Source organism: Mixophyes fleayi, chromosome 4, assembly GCF_038048845.1.
Source record: "Mixophyes fleayi isolate aMixFle1 chromosome 4, aMixFle1.hap1, whole genome shotgun sequence".
Lineage (NCBI taxonomy): Eukaryota > Metazoa > Chordata > Amphibia > Anura > Limnodynastidae > Mixophyes > Mixophyes fleayi.
The window spans coordinates 199,469,213-199,490,479 of NC_134405.1; the positions used below are offsets into that span (position 1 = coordinate 199,469,213).

The following is a 21,267-nucleotide window of genomic DNA, read 5'->3' on the forward strand; positions in this document are numbered from 1 at the left end:
CCGTGCACTACAGTCTCCTGCTGGCAACTCGCCTGTGTTCATCATCGTGACTGCCAGCTGACTACTATCCGCTGCCTCCGTGCACTACAGCCCCTGCTGGCAACTCGCCTGTGTTCATCATCGTGACTGCCAGCTGACTACTATCCGCTGCCTCCGTGCACTACAGCCTCCTGCTTGCAACTCGCCTGTGTTCAACATCGTGACTGCCAGCTGATTACTATCCGCTGCCTCCGTGCACTACAGTCTCATCTCATCTTTGCTGTGACTTCCTCGAGACTGCCGCTTTCATTACCATCTGCTGCACTTCGTGATCTACAGCTCCTGCCCTGCGCTGCACTCCTGTTTCCCATCGCTGTTGGTTCCTGTGGTTGCTACTGGTTACCTCCGTGTGCCGCTGAGTCCTGCCGCTGTGGTCAGCGCTATCGTCCATCTCCTGCTGATCCACTCTCCACGCCTTCACGTGTTCCACTGGCCTCTACCCTCCTGTCAGCATTGGATTTGTATTTCATCTACTACCCTCTGCTGGATCATCTCCATTCTCCTGGGTCCCCTATGAGTCCAGTTCCACGTGTTGCTGACTCCTGTGGATTCGTGTCCCTGCCGGTCTACTCACCTGTGCGCTGCACCTGCTAGACCGCTGCCTCACCTATCCAGGGACTTCCTATCCAGTCGGTCTCCAGCCGCTCAGGTACCGCTGCAATCCCATCTGACTGCTACTGCTGAACCACGGTATGCATACTTCTCATTGACTGTGCTGTGTATTGCATATCTTGCTGGACTGTGTTTGGTTCTCTCTGGAGTCTGCTATCCGCTGAGTCTATTGCCATCATTGACTGTGTTATCATTGTGCTGGACTACTTCAAGAGACTTTCTAGATTGCAGACCTGCTCAGTCATTTATATCCATATATATATCTATATTGTGCATATTACTGTGGATCGTGTATAAGGTGCCTGTGTATATCCTGTGTTGCAGTCTTCCCCCGTGCACCTCCTCACATATATATTCAGTGGTACAACTTGCTGATGTCAGACCACTGATCCCTGTTTCCGGTATCACCTGTTCCATCCTCCTCTCACATAGCAGTGGTACAACTTGCTACCGCAGACCACTGACTACCTGGATACCTCCACTTGGATTCCATTCCTTCACTCAGACAGCGGTACAACTTGCTACCCGCAGACCGCTGACTCTCACCACCTCCTTGTTTCAGTTGGACATTCCTCCTCACTATAGCAGTGGTACAACTTGCTATCGCAGACCACTGACTATATTCACGTGTTCTTGTCCATACAGTTCCTTGTGTATTATTATCTCATTATTACCAGTGTTGCTAGTCATAGACTTTCCTGAGCATCTCATCGGCCATCATTTCATGTTCCGTGATCACCCAGCTACCAGAGTACCCTATTACCATCTACATTGCTCTGGTAAGCCTACCATCTGGTGATCCCTGGGTAAAGACTCCTAGTGCCCGTGACAGTAAGATCAGGCCATGACAGACCCAGATGCGGAACCTACCGCCAAAGAGATGCTGCAACATCTGGTTAGCCGTGTGGAACAACAGGATGCCCGCCAACAGCTGTTACTTCAGTGTTATCAGTCATTAACCTCCCAAGGAACATCTGGACAGACTGTGACAGCTCCTACTGAAGCTCCTGTGCTTTCCTCCGTTTCCCCATTGCCATCCCAGGTGCCTACAGCTTCCACGCTTCACCTGCCTACTCCGTCAAAGTACGATGGAGACCCCAAAACTTGTAGGGGTTTCCTTAACCAATGTTCAGTCCATTTCGAGCTCCAACCTCAAAATTTTTCTACCCATCGTTCCAGAGTGGCCTATCTTATCTCTTTGTTTTCAGGACAAGCCCTGGCTTGGGCCTCCCCTCTGTGGGAGAGGAACGATCCAATATTACAAGATAGTGCCAAATTCATTTCTACATTCCGAAGTGTGTTCGATGAACCAGGTCGTGTGACCTCCGCTGCTTCCAGCATCCTCCATCTGCGACAAGGATCTCATACTGTAGGCCAGTACGTCATTCAATTTAGGATCTTAGCCTCTGAACTTCAGTGGAACACTGAAGCCCTAGTTGCCGCCTTCTGGCAGGGGCTTTCCGATAAAATTAAAGATGCACTGACTACTCAAGAGCTTCCTTCGTCCCTTGAAGATTTGATCTCTCTATGCCATCGTGTTGATATGAGATTTCGTGAAAGAGAGGCTGAGAAAACGACTTCTGCTAAAGCACCTCTTCGCTCTAACCCTCAATTTCGTCCAGTGTCACCTGCTGTGATTCCCATGGAGATAGGACGTTCCAAGTTATCTTCTGAGGAGAGGAGACGAAGAGTCAAGAATAGACTCTGTATCTATTGTGCTGATTCCACTCATGTCCTCAGCTCCTGCCCTAAGAGATCGGGAAATGCCAGGCCCTAACTAGTTCTGGAGAGGTGAAGTTAGGGTCCCTGGAGTCCTCTCCATCGTCTATGAAATCTAAAGTCTGCGCTTTTGATGTGACTATTTCCTTTGCTACCAAAACCTTTGAGTCACAGGCATTGATTGATTCCGGAGCAGCAGGAAATTTTATTTCCAAATCGTTAGTAAATCAATGGTCTCTACCAGTGATTACCTTAAAAACTCCCATTACTGTGACGGCTATCGATGGATCACGTCTCATCAACGGTCTCATCACCCAGAGTACGTCTCCAGTAACCCTTCAGATTGGTGCTCTGCATCATGAAGAGATATCGTTTTTAATTCTTCCTGTTACGACAAGTCCGATTGTCCTAGGCCTTCCATGGCTTCAGTGTCACTCTCCCCAGATTGACTGGCGCACCCCTCAAGTCACGTCTTGGGGGCCTGAATGTCACCATCATTGCCTTTCCCAAGTCATTCCTCTCAAGGTACAGCAAGCTTCCATCTCAGCTATTTCACCGGGACTCCCTCCTCAATATGCTTCATTTACCGATGTTTTTGATAAAGCTCAGTCTGAACGTCTTCCTCCTCATCGTTCTTGGGATTGTCCGATTGATCTTCTTCCTGGCAAGACTCCTCCCAGGGGCCGGGTCTATCCACTCTCGTTACCTGAAACTCAAGCTACATCTGAATATATACGGGAGAACCTCCAGCGTGGGTTCATTCGACCTTCCACCTCGCCCGCTGGAGCTGGGTTCTTCTTTGTCAAAAAGAAGGATGGATCATTACGCCCTTGTATAGATTTTCGTGGACTCAATGCCATTACTATCAAGAATCGGTATCCCATTCCGTTGATCACTGAGCTATTTGACCGCATCAAGGGAGCCCGTATTTTTACTAAGTTGGATCTTCGTGGTGCCTACAATTTAATCAGAATCCGTTCCGGTGACGAATGGAAGACAGCGTTTAACACCAGAGACGGGCATTACGAATATCTGGTAATGCCTTTCGGGCTATGTAATGCCCCCGCTGTTTTTCAGGGCTTCATCAATGAGATTTTTCGGGACTTATTATATGTATGTGTCGTCGTCTACCTGGACGACATATTGATTTTTTCACAGGACCTGCCTTCTCACCACCAACATGTGGCAGAAGTCCTCTCCAGGCTACGGAAAAATTCATTGTTCTGTAAATTAGAAAAATGTTCATTCGAATTACCCCAGATTCCATTCTTGGGGTATATTGTTTCCGGAGTTGGTCTGAAGATGGATCCTGACAAAGTAAATGCTGTACTACATTGGCCCCAGCCAACTACTCTTCGTGCGATCCAGCATTTTTTAGGTTTTGCCAATTACTATAGACGCTTCATTCAAGACTTTTCTTCCATTGCATCTCCTATTGTGGCCCTGACTCGAAAAGGGGCTAATCCTAAGCAATGGTCTACTGAGGCTATTCAAGCCTTTCAAACATTAAAAGAGTCCTTCTCTTCGGCTCCAATCCTTCGTCAGCCTGATGTGACACTCCCCTTTTTCCTAGAAGTAGATGCCTCTAATGTGGGCTTAGGAGCTATTCTCTCCCAACGCTCGGAACAGCAAAAATTCCACCCTTGTGCCTTCTATTCTCGGGGTCTCCTACCCGCAGAGAAGAATTATACCATCGGAGACAAGGAATTACTGGCTATCAAAGCCGCATTAGAGGAATGGAGATACTTGTTGGAGGGAGCTCGCCATCCGGTGACGATCTTCACGGATCATAAGAACTTGTCATATCTCCAGTCTGCCCAATGCTTGAACCCTCGTCAAGCAAGATGGTCTCTTTTCTTTTCCCGTTTTGAATTAATAATTACCTTCAAACCAGCTGCCAAGAACAAAAAAGCTGATGCCTTATCTAGAGCCTTTGTTACGTCCTCTGATATAGAAGAGGTTTCCAACCATACCATTCTAGACCCCAAATGTATCTCACTGGCTGCTTCATCCACCAAAACGCTACCATTTGGGAAGACCCTCGTGCCTCCTACTCTAAGGAGGAAAATCCTTTCGTGGTTCCATGCCTCTCGTTTTTCTGGACACGCCGGTGAACACAAGACTTTTGAGATCCTCTCTCGAAGTTACTGGTGGCCTTCAATGAGGAGAGACGTCAAAGAGTTCATTGCTTCCTGTGAATTATGTTCGCAATTCAAATCCTCCCGCAGAACCCCAGCAGGGTTGCTGCGACCACTACCCATTCCGTCCAAACCATGGACCCATATTAGTATGGATTTCGTTACTGACTTACCACCTAGTAAGAACCATAACACTATTTGGGTGGTAGTGGACAGATTTTCGAAGATGGCTCATTTCATCCCTCTGTCTGGTTTGCCTTCCTCGTCTATCCTGGCTGAACATTTCATTAAAGAGATCTTCCGTATCCATGGATGTCCATCTGAGATTGTGTCTGATAGAGGAGTACAATTCGTGTCCAGATTCTGGCGAGCCCTTTGTAAAACCTTGGGCATACGATTAGCACTCTCATCTTCTTACCATCCACAATCCAATGGACAAACCGAACGTGTCAATCAAGATCTTGAGACTTTTATAAGGATATTTTCATCAGCCAATCAAGACAACTGGGTAGAGTTACTCCCTTGGGCTGAGTTCGCCCATAACAACATGTACCATGAGTCATCATCCAAAACTCCATTCTTTGTGGTCTACGGTCACCATCCGTCTTTTCCGGAATTTCCTGCCCTCCCGCCCACCCAAGTTCCTGCGGTGGAAACTGTTTGTCAGACCTTTAAAAATATCTGGTCTCAGGTCAGAACCTGTTTAAAGAAGACATCTGTCAAATATAAATCTTTCGCTGATAAGAAGAGGCGGGCTATTCCACCACTAAAAATTGGAGATCGTGTCTGGTTATCCACAAAAAATATTCGTTTGAAGGTTCCATCCATGAAATTCGCCCCTCGTTTTATTGGTCCATATAGGATCATTCAAGTTATCAATCCAGTATGTGTGAAACTCCTTCTTCCTAAGAGTCTTCGGATTTCTAATGCCTTCCATGTATCTTTGCTCAAACCTCTTATTATCAACCGTTTTTCAACTCCTCCCTCAGCTCCGCAGCCAGTTCAAGTTCATCAGGAGGAGGATTTTGAGATTACCGAGGTACTAGATGCAAAAATTTCGCGAGGAGTCCTCCACTTCCTCGTTCATTGGAAGGGCTTTGGTCCTGAGGAGCGCTCTTGGATCAAAGCTGAAGATCTTAATGCTCCTGCCCTTTTGAAGAAGTTTTACTCCAAAAATCCGGACAAGCCCGGTTCCAGGCGTTCTGTGCCCACCTTTAAAAGGGGGGGTACTGTCACTCACCGGACCGTGAGTGCCTCTTCCCGGACATTTAGGAACCGTGGTCGTCCACCATCCTGAGGGTCTGCGCATGCGCAGCCCTTTTCTATACTTCAGTGTATACCCCTTTAACTCAATTGGCAGATCAGGCAACCTCCCTATATTAAGCACCTGTGGTCAACACCACGTTGCCTGATCTTGGAGTCTCATTCCTCATGAGTCTCTGAAGGTGTTCCTGTATTCCTCGTGTATTCAGCGCTGCTGATTCCTGTGGTTTCCAAACCACTTCTATTCCTGTGGTTTCCATACCACTTCTACCATCAACTGTATCATCAGGACTGTTTGCTGATTCCTATCCGCTGCCTCCGTGCACTACAGTCTTCTAAACCACTTCTACCATCAACTGTATCATCAGGACTGTTTGCTGATTCCTATCCGCTGCCTCCGTGCACTACAGTCTTCTAAACCACTTCAACGTTATTTTATATCAATGTGACTGTTTGCTCATTGCTATCCGCTGCCTCCGTGCACTCCAGCTTTTACTTCACTCACCTGCTTCTCATCAAGTCTGTCTGCTGATTTCTATCCGCTGCCTCCGTGCACTACAGTCTCCTGCTGGCAACTCGCCTGTGTTCATCATCGTGACTGCCAGCTGACTACTATCCGCTGCCTCCGTGCACTACAGCCCCTGCTGGCAACTCACCTGTGTTCATCATTGTGACTGCCAGCTGACTACTATCTGCTGCCTCCGTGCACTACAGCCTCCTGCTTGCAACTCGCCTGTGTTCAACATCGTGACTGCCAGCTGATTACTATCCGCTGCCTCCGTGCACTACAGTCTCATCTCATCTTTGCTGTGACTTCCTCGAGACTGCCGCTTTCATTACCATCTGCTGCACTTCGTGATCTACAGCTCCTGCCCTGCGCTGCACTCCTGTTTCCCATCGCTGTTGGTTCCTGTGGTTGCTACTGGTTACCTCCGTGTGCCGCTGAGTCCTGCCGCTGTGGTCAGCGCTATCGTCCATCTCCTGCTGATCCACTCTCCACGCCTTCACGTGTTCCACTGGCCTCTACCCTCCTGTCAGCATTGGATTTGTATTTCATCTACTACCCTCTGCTGGATCATCTCCATTCTCCTGGGTCCCCTATGAGTCCAGTTCCACGTGTTGCTGACTCCTGTGGATTCGTGTCCCTGCCGGTCTACTCACCTGTGCTAGACCGCTGCCTCACCTATCCAGGGACTTCCTATCCAGTCGGTCTCCAGCCGCTCAGGTACCGCTGCAATCCCATCTGACTGCTACTGCTGAACCACGGTATGCATACTTCTCATTGACTGTGCTGTGTATTGCATATCTTGCTGGACTGTGTTTGGTTCTCTCTGGAGTCTGCTATCCGCTGAGTCTATTGCCATCATTGACTGTGTTATCATTGTGCTGGACTACTTCAAGAGACTTTCTAGATTGCAGACCTGCTCAGTCATTTATATCCATATATATATCTATATTGTGCATATTACTGTGGATCGTGTATAAGGTGCCTGTGTATATCCTGTGTTGCAGTCTTCCCCCGTGCACCTCCTCACATATATATTCAGTGGTACAACTTGCTGATGTCAGACCACTGATCCCTGTTTCCGGTATCACCTGTTCCATCCTCCTCTCACATAGCAGTGGTACAACTTGCTACCGCAGACCACTGACTACCTGGATACCTCCACTTGGATTCCATTCCTTCACTCAGACAGCGGTACAACTTGCTACCCGCAGACCGCTGACTCTCACCACCTCCTTGTTTCTGTTGGACATTCCTCCTCACTATAGCAGTGGTACAACTTGCTATCGCAGACCACTGACTATATTCACGTGTTCTTGTCCATACAGTTCCTTGTGTATTATTATCTCATTATTACCAGTGTTGCTAGTCATAGACTTTCCTGAGCATCTCATCGGCCATCATTTCATGTTCCGTGATCACCCAGCTACCAGAGTACCCTATTACCATCTACATTGCTCTGGTAAGCCTACCATCTGGTGATCCCTGGGTAAAGACTCCTAGTGCCCGTGACAGGAACGCACACCATTACCACCTAGCACATGAGGTTTTTCAAACCAACGGCAGTACCAGAGCTCGACTACCTCACCAGGATCAGCACACAGGGAACCCCAGCCTCTGCTTCAACTACACCGCAAGTACTCTGAGCGCTAGTGGGCCCAAAATCCTCCACTCTTTCTGTATATTTCGAGACTCCTTTTTTACCTCAATTTTTGGGACATCATATTATTATGAGACTTTCTAGTGCAATTTAGAGAAGTCAGATGGTTGGAATTTTTTCATTTAGGATTTCTGAAAATACTTTTTTAGGACTTTATCTATGCTCAATTTGATTTGGAATCCATTTCGCATTTGTTTGTTCTTGTTTATGTCTCTTTTTGGTAACGTTTTTGATTCCTATTTTTGATTCATACTATATTATGTGTTTTTGTCTACATTTGAGTGAGGAATTAAAGTCACCCTTTTTCATTTAAACATCAGTCATATACTATATATACATACTTATTGTCATACCCAACTGTCTATTAGCGCTGGTTCTCCAATATTTTCTATACCTTAATGCAAGTTTGGATCACCTTGCAAACTTGAATTTAGCTGCTTTGACAGGATAAAGCATATTTATTTGGTTAGTGCGCAGTTCAATTGTTTCTTTGCATGTAGGCTGCCTAAAGCTGCTTAATGGTAGCACTGGGCCTGAGTAATTGCCAGAGTCACATAAATCTGAATAGGCGCATATGAGTGCTGCCTGGACATACACAAAGGGATTTTACGCAAGATTACTATGCAAAATGGCATAGCACTCACTCTGCATCAACCTCTAAAAGTGTTAAAATAAACAAGAGATATAACGATTACAGTTTAAGATATATTTCTTATACTAATTATGTAAAAAATAATCATGAATAGAAAAATGAAAAAGCTTATTTTTTTTTACTGTGTTTATCCAATTTATCCAATTTGTCCAATTTAGTTTGTATAATTCTCACAATAAATACATATTTATTTAGAAATGCTTTTCTAAAGAAAACTTAGGTTATCATTAAAGAATAAAATGTGCTAGATTGTGTCTAGTCATGATGCCACAAAGTACCCTGGTCATTAAGGGTTAAAGTCATGATTCATTGGCATAATTACCTATCCACATAAAGTCTTGGGTAATCCTTGAAAACTTCAAATGCATATGTCAGAATGATGTACTGGTTTACTGGAGCATTTATAGCAGTTTTCATAGCATTTAATATGAATGTAAATCTTTGAAGCCTATTTTTTAAATCTCCAGCAGAATGTGCAGTACATGCATGTAAAAAAACGAAATGCTGCCAGCTGCAACTGGTTTAATCCTTTCCCTGTTAGCAGTCCTTTAGAGGCTTATTTTAGCTAAGTTAGAAACATAGGAAGTCATTTACAATACACAAAATAGCTTAGACACACTGCAAATCCAGCTTTGGTTCTGCTGTGCACCAATATTTCTGTCAGAACACATAAGTTTAGGAAGTATGATGACTGTATTTGTGGTGAAGAAGAAGGCACAAGCCAAGAGGTGTAATTCCTTGTGCCTGGAAGAAGCAATTCCAGCGAAACGCGCGTCGGTGTTTTGCTGTGTATACTATTGATCTAATTTACAACAATACTTCTCCTGAACACTGAAGATCAAATATTAGCGCCTAATTAGGTAGTCAGCAAATCACTCCCCACACCGGTATTGATACAGAGAGCCATGTATGGAAATCGGTTACAATCTTTGTTTACAAGGGAAACATTTTTTTGAGGAGCATATAATATACTATATGAACAACATAGGGATGCCCTACAAATAATGTGAGACGCCCATGATTCTATACTTTAAATGCTTCAACAAAACCAGGAAGGGTAGAATTTATCTATATGTATATAGTTCTGGCCAGAACTTGAACTCATTGGGGCGTATTCAATTGTTCCTCCGGCCGCTGGAAAAACGAGCGCTCTAAAACTATTACCGTTTATACGTTAATATTGCGCGCAAAAAACGTTAATACGGTAGTTTACTCGCTGAATTTCATCTCGCAGCTCAGGGAGCTGCGAGATGAAATTCAGCGAGTAATTACTGTATAAACGGTAATAGTTTTAGAGCGCTCGTTTTTCCGGCGGCCGGAGGAACAATTGAATACGCCCCATTGTGAAACAATATTAAATTTCATCTTTACTTCATACCACAAATTTCATCTAGCGCCAAGGATCTTTACTCTTCTACGATTTATTTAAAGGGACAGGGGTTACCTAGTTTTCTTTTGGCAGCTATATGTACATTTAGGGAGTGCTGTACCCTATCAAACATTTGATAGAATTTATTTATCAGAAACTTCAGAAGGCATGCTGCCAATACACATTATAGCATATATTTAATAAACTTTGGGCAAATAAGTAATAACATACCTCTAACTCCTGATCTAGATTGTTGGGAGATCTGAACTAATAAAGAGAATCCCTTTATTCACATTTTTGCACAAATATTTTGCTGTTTTAACTAAAATCTTTTATTGTATATAGAAATAAAAGTAAAATTTTAATGAATCGAAAGGATACATGTCAAACACATTAATGATTTCAAAAAATATATAAGGACTGTATGTGCACCATTTACAACTAGCACTTGTGTCTTTTCTGTTTGATGGAATTCACAGTTGCCAACTAACCCTAAGTTCCTGGAACAGTCCCACTAGGTTTTAAAGAGTTATCTGTAGACATCTTTGTTCCTGAAAATTTTTCTATGTTTCCGTTTTGAACAAATGCACATTTCCCCTTTGTCTGCCTGTTAAATGTAATTTTCACCATCTATTCTTATTATAAATGGGATAAGTTAATATTTATTGAAAGGAAATATTGCAAATGCAAAAAAGTACATTATAATAAAAATCAGTAAAAGTGACATGATGGAGATTGTATGATATGACATGACAAACTCCAGCAAACCAGTACCGCAATTGATGTGGTTAGATGACTTTATCATAAGCAACGTGTCTTTGGGAATTGTTTTAAGAGCTTGGCAATTATATGATTTGGGTGGAGTGAGGGTGCTCCTAAGTATGGTGTAGGCACATAAGTGTGCCTAGTTTTAAAGAATAGTACAAAGCCTGTTTCATTTTACAAAGAAAGAGTGTTGAAAGTAGATACACAGTTGAAGAGAGCATATTTTTATGTGTTTTCCTTGCTGTGAGGAAGGGCACATGGCTCTTTTCACTATACAAAAGGACATGAATTGTCCACCAGTTCAGAGCGGATGGTCTTTTAGTCTCGTTCTACAATTTTAATGGGATGCATTTTGCTTTTCATGTTACACGCTGGAGGAGAGCCCTAATGTCATATCACTCTCATGATTTATTTAAAACGTACAGTAACAGTAAATAAGGCTAAACTGGGCAGTATTTCAGGAGAATGTAAAACTTAAAAATAATGAAAGGGGGATTCTAAACTTGTAGCTTTGGCATTGTTGTAACATTTGAACTTTAGCAAAATGAGCTTCAGATTTTTCATCTGTTCTCCCACTTCTAGATTGTACAGACAACTCCTGAAAGTGGAGAGTAGATCATCTAGGCACTTCAAGGTGTTTTGCAGTGCATTTGTAAATTACCTCCATATTGTTTCAGGGTAATGTTGAAGTTATTATTGACAATTCAATATCCTAACCAATTAGAACAACCCATCTAAGGTCATTAAGTTAGAGCCCCAGGAGTTCGCTTAGGGGGGTTTTAAGTTGGACCGGGTCCAGCTACCTTACTGCATGTGGAGCTTAAGAATTCTGTTCCCCTGCTCATTTCATCTTCACTTTAACCTGCTGTATGCACTGTCCTAGGTTGAAAAGGCTGCAATATAAATGCCCCCAATCTTATCACTTTCTACTTACCTGCCTGTTATGCATCGAACACCCGCTGTGAAATGAGGTGTCCCATGGCATACAGGAGAGTGACTCTGAAAAGTACAGCACCCAATAGAAGGTGAATGTGGGTGGAAATATGCACTTAGTGTAGAGGATTATAATCAAGTAAAATAGTTTAGTGTGGTTAAGAAGGTAGTTCAGAATTTGATAAGCTGTTCCACAATTTCGAGAGGATTGGAACAAGTCATTAGATTACTGTTCATTTACTCTTATGAGTTTATTGGTTAAATATAGAACAAACCAGGTTTCAACCTTGGAGAAGGAGATTGAAAATGTCAAAACCAAGTTGGAAAACTTTAAAGAATTCGGTCCTTATAGAGAGCGAGATAGATTAGTAAATAAAAGAGTAGATCAATATGAGAACATTTTGGATGAAAATAAATTGAAATATTCCGACATGACTTAGAGGAATGTAAAAGAAGTGAAACAAGAATGTAAAGGACAGCAATACTCTCTCTTAATCTTTATAACAATAAAAAGTTGAGTACTCTTGGGGAATCATCACACAACACAAAATCAGAGTGGGGATTACCACCAAAAAAAGGAAAAAAAGAATCCCAGCAAAAAGATTTATTATCTCCACTTCAAAAGGATAGATGGGTTAGAAAACATTCATATGGTGGAAAGGAACAAAAGGAATTGGGGACGAGAGAATCAATTAATGTCAAATCATATAACTATGAACCTGAGCCTTGTAATATATAACATTAATCAGAATTATTCCCAATATAATCCAAGAATGTCAATGTAGAGTGCTTCTATAAAGTAATGTTAGATTATTTAAAACAACAAGGTAGAATACCTAGATCTAAATATAGGAATCTCACTTGAAGCGAAAAGATAATTATGAAACCTATGGAAGGTCCACTAATTGTGATTACAGATTGCAGATAAAGGTGGCAAAGTAGTTATCCAAGACCTTGTGGACTGAAATGCAGAGGCACTGAGACAATTAGGGATGTCACTTTCGATATGAAACTAATTCCCCCCAACATTATTTGCTGGAACTAAAGTTCTTGTTGGTTAAAGGCTTAGAAGATGGGATCATATCCAACGAAGAGTGGAAGATCCTATACATTCCATTTCCTGTTATTTATAATTACTATCACCTATCCAAAATCCACAAGTCACTTATCACAAGTCCCGGATGTCCTATAATTTCTGGCATTGATTCTCCAACTGCCAATTTATCTGTTTTGTTGATTTTTATCTTTAATATAGAGTTTCCTAATTGAACATTTAATTATTTGGGTCTCCAACATAGCAAATGAGTTTGTTTCCTCTCTCAACACCAACAAGTTTAATCTCACATTCACATTTATATAGTTGAACTTTCATTAACATTCTGGATTTGATACTGGAAATACAGAATGAAACAATTGCGACATCTACTTATAGAAAATAATTAGATTCACATGCCTATCTGCATTTTACTAGTGCCCACCATAAGTGGGGAAAATGTAAATATCGAAAGGGCAACTAATACATTTCAGAAAGAAATGATCCACAAAATAAATGTTTAATACACAAGCTCAAGATATGATAGATCAATTCTAAAGCAGAGGTTAGCTGTTGGATTTATTTGAAACGGCCCTTAAAGATGTAAGATGAATGAACAGACAGTTTATTACAATTGGAAAATAAAATAAAAGTACATTTACTGGTTTTTGAATAGGTAAGGAAATGGTTAATAGTGTTTATGAACTATACAGAATGGTTACAAAGTGTATGTGATATTTGTGACAATGTATTTGTGTTAAAGGTCAGGAAATCACATAAAGGTATGGAAACTGCCTGCAAACTGTAATAGAAAACTGCTTAGGCTTGCTAATTTAGCATGTAGCAATACATGTTATTGCTATGAATTTTTGGAAAGTCTGGAGTCTGACCTATAAAAGGGAAAACTTGTAAAGAATTAATTAACCTCAGTTGGAGCTGTGCATGTGGCCAGAGCCATTTAGAATATCAATCAGGTATCTAATGAAGACAACAGGGTACACCAGACTGAGCATTTAAGAACTGATCTGAACTGAACAACATTACTGCAACTAAGTGCCTTCTGCTTGTTGTGTAATAAAGCTTTAGCCATTTTAGAACAACAGTACTTGTCTATTATTTCAAGTTTTGCACTTGAGAATCCTATTACAGAATCAAAACGTAATAGTTCATCTAATGATTTTATATTGTTAATTCTTAAGCAATTTAAGATTTTGGGAGCATGAAGAAAATCCATAAAAACTTTACTAACTCACAGTTATCTTGCTTTAAAGAAAATGGGATAAAGATATAGGAGACTGGTTACCCGCTAGACCACCGGGATTTTATAGGTGTGGAAAAACATCTATGGGTATATTTACTAAAATGCGGGTTTGAAAAAGTGGAGATGTTGCCTATAGCAAACTATAACATTCTATCTATCAGGAGCTAGGACCAGCCCACCCCTGGTCCTAGCTCATCCTTAAATTGCAGTGTTAAAATCAAACTCTCAAGTATTTGTGCACAAGATGCAAAAGGTGGCAGTATTTTCCCAGCATGCAAAAAGCTTAATTTGCACTCCTTGCATCGCAACATGGTTTGTACCCTTTACGTGTATTTGCTCTAAATGCTGAAACAGAATTCAGCCTAATAAAGGCTCTTAACATCTAAACCTAAATATTTAGTGTTGAGATTATGATGTACCATTATGAAGTACCAATGGACATATCACGCTCTATGGCAAAGGCAGCTGCTTTTAGCGCGTTAAAACAAACAATTGAATACCCCCCTAAATCTCTAACAGATCTAAGTGGGATTTATCAATCTAGCACAGACCTAAGGGATTCAGATACCACCTTGGAACAATTTTATCGATTATTTCCTCAACAAAGAATTAATTTAAAGGCAGTAGTTGGTATATAAATACTCTTAGACAAATACAAAATTATAACATTTACTTTTTAATCTGGATTACTGCATGAATGGATCTATGATTTGGAGTAATATTTTCACAATTTCAAAAATAAACCAAATAACTGAATTGGAATCAATTGCTCTACTATTGTTGGAAATACAAAAGTAATGATATAAAAATAATATTTTTTTATTATTGTCAGTTGTAAAAGCAATGGGACTTGAATTGTGCTGTGTTTTCACATTTCCTGACTTACCACTCCTGCTATAAAGGCCATTGACAGAAACGAATAGCTCATATTTCCCACAAAGCAAAGAAAGTGTTTTAACCATCTCAAGTGCACATCTCAGAGAGCTGCAAGAAAACTGTACCACACTGAATGTGACACTGCGGTGAAACAGTGATTTCCCAAGAGCACTCTTGTGTGGGATAGATTTCAACAAAGTGCATGTTTCCCAATAGGAGAGGAAATGTGTTTTGATCCTATTCTGACTGATGCACAACCTAGATCTTGCAAATCTTGATCAACAGAAAAAGTCCAGGGCAAGCATTATAAATAGAAGCCAAGTTCAACTTAAAACTGTTTCAAAGGCAGCAGAAATGTAAGGAATTCGGAAAATATAATAGATTTCAGGTGCCTCTTCAGTAAGCATTACAATATGGTTAGGTGTGATTTAAATAAAACAACACACACATATATACAAATATACATATATATATATGTATTTAAAAAAAAAAAGTATATATATATATATATATATATATATATATATATATACATATATATATATATATATATATATATATATATATATATATATATATAAAGAAGAGGATGTAGGGCATTTAATAGTGTAGTATTTCAGGAAACAGTTCCTAAAAAATGGTGGTATTCTACACGCGTACCAACAAATATTTCCGTTTAGTGTGGCGTATCAATAGCATCAATAGTTACCTAGGTACATTACAAGGTTCCACACCATATGGGAACACATATAAAGGTAATGGAAACCAGCAATAGTGTAGTAATGTTAAACCTCAATTCCCAACACCAAACATCCAGTGGCTGTGTGTAGGCGAACTAGATAGAAAACAATTTAGGCTTATCTGTATTCTTTCTTGGATTTCACTGTACCACTTGTTATTCCTTGTTACCTCACAGCACAAACCAGAAAACTATATAGTGTAGTATTTTCATATAACCAAACTTTAACATAAAAACACATATATCATTGCACTCACAATATAGAGTATAGATATAGGCTTAGCTGGAATCTTCTAGGGAATGTGTGTTGTTGTATCCACAACAGAAGCAACTGTACAGTGTGGGAAATCCCATCCCAGAGTCCAGATAAATTATCAAGCAGTTCAGGGGTATAGATACCAGCACTCTCCACGCATTTTGTCTTGTGAATTAAAGGCTACCTGTCACGGATTCAGAGTCAGGATGGGCCTCAAAGTCTGTTCAGGTGGATACTACCTCCAGAAAGGATGAGGGAGACTAGATGGATGGTCAGAAGATAAAGGTGGCAATGCTGATATGTCAGAGCGCTGAGGTGGGACCAACAGGTAAGGGGTAGTTCTAGATAACCACAGAGAGCAACAGTCTATGGAGTGCTGCAGCACTGAGGTTCTAGTGAACAGGATGGCCTTGGAGTATGATCGGAGTAGAGGCACAATGGTCTGTAGAGAGACAGCAGCATCTAGACCGTGGGGAAGGTGAGTTAGGTATGCACAAAAGAGCAAGGCTGCATGATATTGAAGCACTGAGGTCCTGATGAGCTAGAAGTCCTGGAGCTGGCTTGGATGAGATGCGCAATGATCTGCAGATTGGCGGCAGCGTATTGGCTGTGGAGGAGACACAGGTAAACACAGGAGAGTAATAGGGTGCAGGATGAGGAAGCGCTGAGGTCATGATGAGCTGGAAGCCCATGAGTAGGGTCAAAGGTGATGCGCAATGATCTGCAGAGTGGCGGCAGCGTCTTGACTGTGGACGTGATACAGAAGTATACAGGAGAGCAACAGGCTGCAGGATGGTGAAGCACTGAGGTCCCGATGAGCTGGAAGCCCTGAAGCAGGGTCAGAGTTGAAGCACAACAATCTGCAGCATGATGGCTGAATCCACAGAATAACGAGGTGAAAGCAATAAACAGGAGCCAGAGCAGAGGACACATCCTAACAGGTAAGGAGAACTGAAGATCTGGCACCTTAGTAGGGAGCCAGGTGATTTAAATAGACAGGGCTGACAGGCAATTAGCCAATCAAGGAAGTCACAATGTGAAACACATTGAGAGTGCTGGTATCTATACCCCTGAACTGCTGGATGTTTTTTCTGGATGTTGGGACTATCTTCATTTCAAGTTTCACATTTGTTTTTTGTAGTGTTTTTAACATTGGTATTTGTGCATTTAAAATTATGCCTGGATAGTTCAAAAGACCTCCTATTGAAATAAATGTTTACTTCAGTCCTCTGCCAATTTGTGGTTGAGTAAAAGTAAGCTAGTTTTGCTAAAGCCCCTTCTGCCTTGAGAATTGGGCGATTGTATCCCTGAAACATCTGCATAACAAATATCTTCCAATTTCAATTCAGTCCAGTGTGCTATGGTATCGTTTGGGAATATTGCATTAAATGTTCCAGCTCTACTAGTTGAAGCTTTAAATATATCTCTATGATTTCATAGATACATAATGTCAGAAGTGCGCCAATACCTAACAGCAGTATCATGCCCTACTTCACACAAAGTGTCAAAATTTGCCATGGACTTACCTCCTTCATTCAAAATCCAGATTCCCGCCAGGCACACAAGAAAATGCTTTAAACATCTGCAAAACAAATTATGAGTTGTTAGTTTGTAGACAAATCTCTGAAGAATTTTTTGACATCCTAATATTTCTTAATATCCTAGAAAAGTATCAACTTATATCCAAAATTCTTAATTAAGAAAATGTAAAAGTCAAATTCTCATTATTGGGAGCCATACTGTTTATATGATGTGATCCTCATATCTAAATTGTTTTTGACTTTAAGTATTAAATGTATTCGCTCACAAAACACTTTTAAAATTTGTAATGAGATACAATTGACACAACTTGTCTTATGGAGCACACTAGAAACACATGGATCACATAGGCACAAAAGTTTTCTTGCCTTTGATAAAGCACACCTGAAGCACATATATAATGCATTTGTAAATAAAAATAGTTTCAGTAGAAAACTATATGCCATGTTATCACAAACTGACCATAGCAAATATGGGGTTGCTAGGGGAACCCTCTGTTACATAAAGTCAAAAGCTGTTTTATTTTGATCCAAACTATCCCTATCTCTGAACTAGAACCTGGTCAATTTGAAAAGTGTGATTTCACCAGCGATATTTTGTAAATCTCAAAGCTATTATCATTCACTTTAATAGTACCTTCATTTAAATAGCATTTCCAGCATGTGCACTACACTTAGAAATTAATTTCCCCATTTAAATGGATGGGTGCATTAAACTAAATGCTGCCTGGATATATTATAAGAGCTATGGACATAATGTAATATGTTTCTTTTCCCTAAGCACAATTCAATTAGTCAGCTGCCAGCTGCAATTAATAAGGTGTCCCTGCTGGGGAATATCCTCTTTATGCTATATATGGAGGTATGTTTTTTTAGGATGAGGTTGGCCAAAAGTGGACTAGGGGTAAGTCGCCCAAAATAGGTGTTGCCATGTCATTTTGTTGGGTTCATGGGTCTTTCTTTGCAAACCTGATACAAACTAAATTATAAACTAATTGTTAATCATCTTTCAATTACACAAGTCTCCCAAATTCCACTTTATTAAATGCATTAAATAACAATAATGTTACATGTAAAGAGAACTATAAAACAGTGTAATATTAAAGAAAAAGACATGGGACATGAAGCTAATTCACAGAAATAGTTCCAGCCTTTTACAAATACTTCAAATCAATGCATTATATCACTTGTTAGGTGCCCTTTGCCATCTGTCAATGTTTTTTTTTTACCATCAACATCTTCTTTCTGATAAAACATGTCTATTTTACCAGTTAGCAAGCACAGATACAATTTTCTTTCCTTACAGACAATATTACCTTAAATTAGTCAAAATAACTACAAATTACCAAAAAATGGAATTCATTGTTCAAATGCTCTAATTTATCAAACAGCCATTTTCAATCTAAATCATATCATTTAAAAAGTATGATTTCACCAGCGATATTTTGAAAATCTCAGAGTTTTTCCTATTCACTTTAATGGCACATTCATTGCAATAGTGTGCACTACACTCCATTACAATAAATGAGTGCATTGAAATAAATGGAAAACTCTGTCTGGATAAACAAACTATATATTATCTATGGTATTACTGCATTCTGAATGTATTGTATAGAATTTTAAAATTACTCCTTGCCCACATACTTTGCATTCTCAGAAATTACCTTTTTGACCATGATCCATATCCTATGTCAAATCATTTGCTAGATACACGCTCTATAAGTTTGTATCTAGCACTTACATTTTTCTGCAGATTCTTCATCTTCTCTGTCTACTGCCAGATCAAAACTCTACCTCATTTAATGAGAAGCTCAGACCGCTGATGACGGTCGAAAATGTAAAATCTGCTGGAAAGGTACGTGCCAGTTACACTCTTCAAGAGTGTAAGAGTTACGTCTGTATGATAAATTGCAATTATCTCAATATATCGCCAACTCAAAACAAAACAGTACAAGTGTGTATACTTATGCCCCACAATAACATAAAGATGCGACAGTGTTATCAGTAAATGCAAAAGTTGCAATATACTATTCATAAACAATATGATGTAATGAAATGTTGTATACACAAGAGAGAATGGTGTCTCGACAGTTTTATTAATAAATGCAAAAGTCACATTTTCCATATAAAATGTTATTGAGTATACTGAGTACAAACCCCCCACATCCGTTCTTTGCAGCTTTATTAATCAAAAAGGTAATCTCCTTTCCTTTTTTATTAATGAATTAATTATCAGCATTGTCATTTTCATCATCATCATCATCACCATGTATCTTTATACCAAGCCTCCAGTACACAAAAAAGATATGCCCCTGAGAAGCGTATCTGGGATGCTTTAAAATCTCATCAGGTCCCCTCCCTTCCCCAACGGTTACCTTTTCCCCTTTTCCCTTTGGCTTTGTCTGTGTGTTACATGTTATGAGGTTATTAGCAGATATATGTATGGTTTGGCGCATCCATTTTCTAGATTTTTGAGTATATTGTGGCCTGGTGCCACAATGTTATTCTTTCATTGTCAATAGCCTACCATGCCATTTTGTTGGATGTGCATTTATAACCTGTCTGTTATTGAAACCCAAAAAAAACTTGTTTAAAAAAAAAAAATCTCATCAGGTTTTATTTCCAGGGGGAATGGTACATTTATGTGTGAATGCCCCTTACTACACTGAACTTAAGCTTGCCCTCCCCTGTTTTGTATCTCCAGGTATGAGGGGGCCACTGAGATATGCTCACATTTAGATAGTGAAGCATTTTGGTACATATGCACAGTATGAACAGGCACATTTACATCTCAAGAATGGACATAGGTTCAACTATAAATGAGACCGAAAAGTCAACATATGTCAACTGGGTTCTGATGAAAAATAATTATGGCAAACACTGGATTTGCAGTTTAATATATTAAAACATCTGGTTTATAATTGTCAGTAAATAATATTTTGTTTCAAATGATTGTAATGTTACAAACACACTGGTACAGTACATTTAGCTTTAATTAGAGTAGACCGCAAACATTTATGGTCTAACGTGTATTTTGAGTTGTTTGTATTTAAAAAATGCAAATTGAAGTACCGTGTATAGATGCTATAAGCCCATTTTGATATGGTCAACTTGATGATGATGACTAACATTTAGGTAGAAAGGAGTAAATCATTTAAAATAAAGTATATAGCCATGTCCCCCACCAAAAATAAAGGTGCAGAGGGTTAGAGGGTCTCCTGTAAAAATGAAAACCGGCATCAGACAATCAAAGGCTAGTTTTGTGATTCTCTAATAGGGAGACCAACAGTGTGGGGTCCCTCTGTCATAATGTGCACCAGTCTCAGTTTGGTCAGGACTGAACTTCCCACAAGGAATCAGACCTGATAATAAAAAGGTATTGCCTCAGAGAAAGCAAGGTAGTGAGGGATGGGTTCATGTGTCAATGTTAGAAAATCATTAAGTGTGTGGAACTAAAAGTCCTAGCAAGCCCTGACAGCCTCTAACTGCTGGAACATGTGCTTCTACAATGGTAAGTAATAGTAAATTAATACATGGATGTTATTTATGAAATACCCTTAATAGATACCCAAACTCTCATTTCCATATTTATCGTGCTCTTAAATCCATAGGTGCATTCTTGTCTTCTGTTCTCCTGTAATCCTAGAATAATCCAGTATGGAAAACTCTGCTAGATAACAACAACAACCTGCTCCTAGCGGAGATGCAATGCAAATTAATTAAAGGGGCCTGTCCAACTTGGCTAAAATTGGCTAGAACTTGAAATATACCGCTCTGACTGACTAGTCATGAATACTGTAGATCGCTGGGGTCTATGAATGAACTACATAGCATAACAATTGCTCTATCACTAATACAATATGTCAAACATTGCTAGTGCCACTGTCATCCCTTCAAATTTGGATGTAA

The 21,267-nt window shown here is 40.3% G+C and overlaps 1 protein-coding gene across 2 annotated transcripts in view; it reads right to left on the reverse strand.

The window, feature by feature from the left end:
• TAFA2 (TAFA chemokine like family member 2) overlaps positions 1 to 21,267 on the reverse strand; it is a 262,989-nt gene that overhangs the window by 93,074 nt on the left and 148,648 nt on the right. For both annotated transcript variants that reach the window (XM_075205297.1, XM_075205296.1), the window contains exon 2: positions 17,347 to 17,402. The gene's annotated coding sequence lies outside the window, so the exon portion shown is untranslated. The remainder of the gene's footprint in view (positions 1 to 17,346; positions 17,403 to 21,267) is intronic.